General features: G+C 37.4%; 1 pseudogene; it reads left to right on the top strand.

Moving 5' to 3' along the window:
- Positions 1-1,221: 1,221 nt before the first annotated feature.
- LOC121774326 lies at positions 1,222-4,223 on the top strand (annotated as a pseudogene).
- Positions 4,224-7,880: the final 3,657 nt, after the last annotated feature.

Here is a 7,880-nt window from a genome sequence, read left to right as displayed (position 1 = left end):
AAGTATCTCAAAGGAAGTAGTGATCTGGGAATAATGTTCAAATCAGAGAATGAAGGAGATAAGGATAGCATTATTGGGTTTTGCGATTCAGATTATGCAGCTAACCTTGATAATAGGCGCTCACAATCTGGGTACATATTTACCTTGTTCGGCTCCGCGGTGAGCTGGAAGTCTAATCTCCAATCCGTGGTGGCTCTATCGACGACGGAGGCAGAGTATATAGCTCTTGCTGAGGCAGTAAAGGAAAGCTTCTGGCTTAGGGGTATAGTTGGTGATTTTGGGGTGAAGCAAGAGAATGTTGTGATCAAGTGCGACAGCAATAGCGCGATTTGTCTCTCGAAACATCAGACATATCATGAACGCAGCAAACATATAGACGTGAGGCTGCATTTCATTCGAGATGAGGTTGAGAAGGGTGCGGTGAAGATTGAGAAGGTCAGCACCGAGCACAATGCGGCTGATGCACTTACTAAAGCCCTACCAAGATCCAAGTTCCGACATTGCTTGGATTTGGTTGGGGTGGTCCGAAATTTGTAAGTATGGGAAGGAAGGTGGAACTGGTGGTGATGGATCTTAGATTGCTCAAAGGTGGAGGATTTGTTAGTGTTTGAGCTCATCAAGATCGGATTGAGCTGGTGGAAGAATCAAGTCAGGAAATAGCCGTTGGGAACCAAAACAGGAACTAGCCGTTGGAAACGGTTATAACCGTTTTTCGGCAAAGGAAGCTGTTCGGCAAAAGGAAGCTGTTCGGCAAAAGGAAGCTGTTCGGCAAAGGAAGCTGTTCGGCAAAGGAAGCTGTTCGGCGGTTTTCTTGATCGATACTTCTTAAGGGAGTTGCGATTCATTCCAGAACCAACAACAACAGAAATCAAAAGTGATAGAGAGAGAATTCAAGAGAGGAAGTGTTATCTTTCAGCTGTGCGTTTTTAGCTCTCGAAGCAAGAAGTTTTCGGGCGAGTTGAGGGTTTTCCATCTTGTAAATTCTTGAGAGTTTTGAGTGCACTTATGTTTGTAATTTCTCGAGTGATCAATAAAGAAACACACCAGATTCTGCCCGTGGATGTAGGCTTACGCCGAACCACGTAATTCGCTTGTGTTCTTCCTTGCATGTTGTCATTTCATTAATTTGCATTTCGATCATCACAACCGTAGGTTCGTTCTTCACACCTCTGATTGGTAATACTACTAATAGCAGCTTAATTCCCGAATTGCTACTGTTTTATTGATGGATTTCCCCCAATTGTAACAGATATTAGTCCGCTAGTGGAGAAATGGGACGACCCGAACCCGACCCGAGATGAAAGAGTTGCAGAAGTGGTTCAACAGTTGGATAAAGCTTGCAGAGAAGCTGGCTTCTTTTATGTGCTAATTGTATCCTTTTTCTTCTTTTTTCCTGTGGAATTCATGCCGGTTTGTGTGTATGTCAATGGTTTACAATTGAGATGTTGCGTTAATTACAAAGTTAAATTGATGTGTGTATCTTCCTTATTTCTTACTCCCTCCGTCCCAAAAAAAATAACAACATTTGGGTAAATGAATTTAAAAAAGCAGTGTTTCTAAGAGTGTTATTTTACTTTTATGCAGAAGGGGCATGGGATTCCCGATTCTGTTTTGAAAGAAATTAGAAGTATATCTCGCCAGTTTTTCGATTTCCCATACGAAGAGAAACTCAAAATAAAACTCTCTCCAGCAACTGGATACAGGTGTCTCTGAAGCATGTAACGGCCACAGTTGTTGTAATTGATGTGGTTTTCTAACTAAGAATGTCGATGAATGTAGAGGATACCAACGGGTCGGAGAGAACATTACCAAAGGCGTTCCCGACATGCATGAAGCTATTGATGTAGGTTTGGCTTGGATTCATGTTTTTTTTTTAAGGTAATGAGTTTTTTTTTTAATCAAAAACGTCCTTTGTGGGCGGGGGTTTAGGCAGATCCCCAACCCGTAAATAAAATCAAACTGTAATGTTCCAAAAACACGATCTTAGCCCAAAAGTTACTAAGATCTAAACAAGAACATGAAGAAGCAGAGTAGAGGGCCCACAAGCCGGGATCCTCCATTCTATCAAGTGGAAAAAAGATGACTAAATACACTAAAGGGGAAAACGAAAAAAGACTAAAGCCAACCACCAGAAGAGCTAGATCAACCCACATCTCTACGTCGGAAACGGAAGTTAGGATATCCCAGCTGGTCCATCCGAACTAACGCCTTCAGGTACCGAGGCGCAGAGATTGGATCAAAATATGTAAGGCCAGGGGTCTGGACCCCCCTACCTGCCAGAAAATCAGCAGCCCGGTTTCCTTCTCTGTAGATGTGTGAGAATCGAACATGCCGCTGAGCTGTCATGCTCCGGATCAAAGCCATATGGTGTCTATAATCCGCGGAGCCAAAGTGTCTAGATTGGCTTGGATTCATGTTCCATCATTGATTACTGCTGCTTTATTATATCTTAGTGATAATTTAGTTTCCTTTCAGCATATCATTTTAGGAGGCATTTTCACAGTATTTTCATATTTCAAATGTGGCCTGAATTCCTATATTTCAATATCATGACACTTGATTTGCATCCTTTACATGTTTTGCACTTATATTTTGTATTGTTGATTCTGAAAAACACAGTGCTACAAAGAAGTGGAACCTGGAATGTATGGAGGTCTTGGTGAAGTTATGGAAGGGTGTAATAAATGGTAGCTATTTGCATCTAACGAAACTTAATGTATCTCGTTTTTCCTGAGTTTCTATCATCTCAAAATGAATGGTCGAATTAGTTATAGTAGTAACTGATGTAAGAGGAAATTTGTTTGGTGTGTGCTTTGCTGAATCTATTCCTATTTGCAGGCCAAGTGATCCTCCTCGTTTTAAAAATTTAATGGAGGACTATGTCAGTCGTTGCACAGGTGATAAATCGGTAAAATTTGTGCATCTTGATACCTGTTTTGTGTCTGCAATGAACAAACGTAGATGAGTTGCATTATTGCAGATTTATCAAGAAAGATATTGAGGGGAATAGCTCTGGCATTGGGCGGGCCTTTGGATATGTTCGAAGGTAATATACCAGGGGATCCATTCTGGGTGTTTCGCATACTTGGTTATCCTGCTGTCTTCCACTCCAGCGGCAAGCAGATGCCCGATGCCAAAAATGATATCGGATGGTAAGTTGTCGAGCCGCTTGCATTCACCTCCTCTACTTACTGGCATCTCTAATGTTTGATGCTTCTGTGCTGCTGCATTGCTCACCCCTCAACAAATCCAGCGGAGCACACACTGACTACGGTAATGTTTGTGGTCATTACACGGTCATCTCCTAACGCATTTATGAATCAAAACTGATATTTTTGCTTGAAATAGGTTTACTAACATTGGTTAATCAAGACGATGATATAACTGCACTCCAGGTACGTGCTTTCCTCCCTCGTTCCAGAAACATATTTGTTGCTAACAAATACAAATTCCCTTTTCAGCCAACACGTTATGGCCTTTTCAGTTGTAGGTTAGAAACATAGATGGAGACTGGATACCGGCTGAACCTGTTCCGGGCACATTCATTTGCAATATAGGCGACATGCTGAAGGTACATACCGGCCACCTCTCTTTCCACCAATTACGATAATAATAGACATGAGCACACAGCAAAGCTCGTATTCACACACACACACACATGTATATTTATTCTGGATGTTGGGAAGCTGCAGATACTAACGAATGGGCTGTACGAATCAACTGTGCATGGGGTGATAAATAAGTCTGCAAAATTTCGAGTCTGTGGGGCATACTTCTATGAGGTCTAATCTCGCCCCGATATATATATGCTTCTTCTACATATGTGACAAGTAACAGTTGATCTTTCTAATGGTTTATTTCAGACACACTATGATGCCGTTGTACAACCAGTGGAGATATGCGTGCAGAGGAGTGGTGGCGCCAAAAAGTTTCTATAATTATTTTTTAAAATTTGGTGAGCAAAGTGCTCAACAATTTTGTTGTCTAGTTTTTGCAGCGGAATTTTGTGTTGTATGTGTATTCTTATTGCTTCTCATGTTTAAGACTTGATGATCTCTGGTGTGTGGTTTTTGGATTTCTTAATTTTGGGGTCATACTTTAAAATTTACATGGAAAGTAAGGATATATATGTTTGTTTAGAAATTAGTTCCTAAAATGATTTGCATATGTTTGTATTTGAATGAACAAATCTGCCCTGAAAATTAAATATATTTTCAAAAGTATTACATGGGCTTCTGTTATTCATTCCCGCCACCAATACAAGATCAGTCGTAGCCCATTGTCATGAGAAAATCCAATTTTTTGGGTATACAGAAAATGAGTGACAAAAGCATCTATTTCTTACCGACGTGTTTAAATCTGTTGAGAGTGTGGATGAGCAAAGAGAGCATTAAGTTAGCATGAGTTATGTCATAGAGATAAGTTTTCATTGGCCAATATGGCACAATCAGATCAGTCGTAGCCCATGGCCTCCAACACAAACTTGTTTTTATATGTACGATTTAGCACACATCTTTGAATGCAATAGTAGCATTAATTCTAAGGTCTCTTTAACTCAAGTAAGGAGCCAATTTTTAAGAAACTTTAGGTAAAACTTAAAGGTGGATCAAGGGTTTTTACCTATTTTAGAAATTAATATGTTCCTACACGGGTGAAAGGTTAGTGAGTAGATACTTTGAGACGTATTCACTTATCTTAGTCACACAATTCCCTTCAACTGCAATAAACACGATATTTAACTAACTAGATTGTATTAGGAATGAGTATGATGAAATAGATTGAAACAATTTTGAATCAAGTTAAGAGTAAACACAATCTTTAACTATGTAGATTATGTTAGGAATGAGTCTTTAAAACACTATGTTTGTCTCTTTTGGTGATTTATCTGTCTTATTTTTATTGCGTTTATCTATATTTTCTATCACCAGTTTATCTCAGTTTTTTTATCATATTTAGTCTCTTTTTGGAAGCTTTTCATCCAAACCATCTCCATGTAGCCAAAGTATTATTTTGGACACTATTCTCTTGCAGATTAGAAGTATTTATAGTAAGTGGCGGATGCGGAAATATTTTTTGGGAGGGGCTGTCTAGTATATTTTTTTAGTAAATACCCCTTTCGTCCCACAAGAATATGTACTCTTTCCTTTTTAGCTCGTACCATAAGAATATACATTTTCTAATTTTGGAAGCACTTTTCTCTCTAATGAGGTGGGATCGATTCTCCACTATCACTACTTTTATTATTTTTTCTTTCTATATCTCTCTTACTTTACTAATTTTGCATTAAAACCCATGCTGAATCCAAATTGCATCTTTAGGGACAAAGGGAGTATATACTTCTTTCGTCATTTAGAAATAGAGATTTCTGCAGTGACACGAGTTTTATAGTGAAATTGATATAGCATGAAAGATAAATTGCTAAACTAGTTGAAATAGTATTAGTTATAGTGGATGGAATCCACGTCATTAATAATATAATATATGATAAAAAGGTTATCAAAATTTTAAAATGACTAATGAACAAAAGATAAATATTTAAACTTACCGTATTTAATTGTATTTAGTAAGACTAGTGAAAACATGTACTCCTTTAATCCCAACTAAGTTGAGTTGTATTCCTCAGATGTCCTAACTAAGTTGAGTCATTTCTTTTTTTAATAAAAAATAAAATATCCAATCAGTCTTACTTTATTCCATCATGTACTTTACTCTTCATTTATATTTCCTACTTTATTCCTTATCTCCTACTTTTCAACAAAATTTCTTAATCTCCGTATCCAAAAGTTTTGTCTCAACTTTATTAGGACGGAGGGACTAATATTTTTAAATTAGAGTACAACAATTAAACATTTGTAAAACACTAAAACGTACTAATAAATGTAGAACACGTGATATGGGTGTAGCCTATAAGCAGGAGACTTGACATTTGCAAATTTTTATTGTTATTATTAATTTAATTAGCCTTGGTTATCTCATCTTCTTCTTCAAGCGGCAACGACAACCATTTTTTTAAATCTTTCTTCTGCAATTTCAAGTTTCAGTCCCTCCTTCTTATTCAATCTTTTACATTTTAGACTTCATATACAATAGTATGGTGAGGGCTAAAGACATTTTTTCAGACATTTTTAATTTTTTTGAAGTACAAAATTAAAAAAAATAATAATTTGGGGAGGGCTTAAGCCCTTCATCCCTTGGCTGTGTGTCCGCTGCTGTTTATAGTGTATTTATTACCTGTTTGTGATTACCTATGCCAATATTTTATTACCCTAAAATTCACAATAATGGGGTGTTGGGATAGTTGCACGGAGGTGTTTGAAGAGGAACGCAGGTAAGCATCCACAAACTGAGCCGACGGTTAACCGCCGGTTCGTAACCCGGAACCGAAACAGGCGGCGGTTTGGACGGTTCGGTTCATGTTCACGATTTTCAGAAACCGGAACCGCCGGTTCAACGGTTCGAACTGGCAGTTCAAATAAAATTAAAAAAATATATTTATTAATTATAAAAATTATTTTTTATATTTAAAAATCAATTTTCATAAAAAATAATTACAAAAATTTCATAATAAAGACATCCTTGAATATTATATGTTTCACTTTCGATGTAGGACAAAATATGTTGAAGTATTTTCTTTTATAATTACATGTTTAGACCATTCATTAATCTTTTTCCAATGTAGAAGACAAAACTTTTTTTATTTTTTACATTATTATTTACTATTTTTATATTTATTTTTGTCATAATTCTTTTTCTAAGAAAAATTTATAGTTAATAATAGCATCAACTAGAATAGTTTAGTTAGAATAGTTTAATTAAATTTGAATGTGACATGTTGCTCATAATTTGTAGATTTATAGAAATGTGGACATGTTCAAACAATTGTATTTAAATGTACGTATGGTACTCATTTTTCTCAATGTATTGATTAAAATGTGCACAAAAGCAACAATTAATATAATTTGTATAATAATAATAAAAATAGACAATTAAAAAAGCAACAAATATTTAAATTTATTGTTTAAGACTTCTAGTCTTTTGTAAATTGTAATCGTTGTAACTTGTAGTCTCGTTTAAATTTATATCAATAAAATTGTAATTTTCATCCTTATTTTTTGAATTATATTTACACACATTTCATAGATAAATAAAGACTAAAAAGACAAAAAAAAGAACCGCCGAACCGGCCTGGAACCGCCGCTGGAATCGGCGGTTTTTTGAACCGGAACCGCCAATAACCTATCCGGGCTGGTTCAGGTTCAAGAAATTTCTGAACCGTGAACTGCCGGTTCCGAGCCGGAACCGGCGATTTTTGAACCGTATGCATACCTAGAACATGGGGTGTCGAAAACAAAATGTTGGGAGAACAGAGGGTTTGGGGGATTGGAGGTTGTTGGGGGAGGGGGGTGCGAGAGTACTAAAGAGAAACTAAGAGTTCGGAACCGGCGGTTATAGTTCAGAACCGCCATTTCCAGTTTCAGAAATTGCTGAATCGGAACCGAACCATGAGGGCGTTTCATGGTTACGGTTTCGGTTTCAAAACCGCCAGTTCCGATTTCGGTTCCAAATAGGCGGTTTTCCGGCTGTTTTTTTACGGTTTTTCACGGTTCTGAACCGGTGGTTTTCAGTGATTTTTTGCAGTTCTAGTTTGGTTTCACAGTTTTTCGGCGGTTTTTCGCAGTTTCAGTTTGGAACCGCCCGGAACCGACAGTTCCGACACGGTTTCAGTTTGGAAATTTTTTATCCTAAACCGACCCACGATTCTAAAATCAACGGTTTCAGTTTGAGTAAATTCTCACGGTTCCAGTTCGGAACCGTAACCGCCGCTTACGATTTCACGGTTAACCGTTGGACCGTAAACCTTGGGCACCTCTGACGAACAT

The sequence above is a fragment of the Salvia splendens genome, chromosome 17 (genome assembly GCF_004379255.2).
Source record: "Salvia splendens isolate huo1 chromosome 17, SspV2, whole genome shotgun sequence".
Classification (NCBI taxonomy): Eukaryota; Viridiplantae; Streptophyta; class Magnoliopsida; order Lamiales; family Lamiaceae; genus Salvia; species Salvia splendens.
The sequence above is the reverse complement of the archived record's forward strand: the minus strand, read 5'-3'. Positions and strand labels throughout refer to the sequence as shown.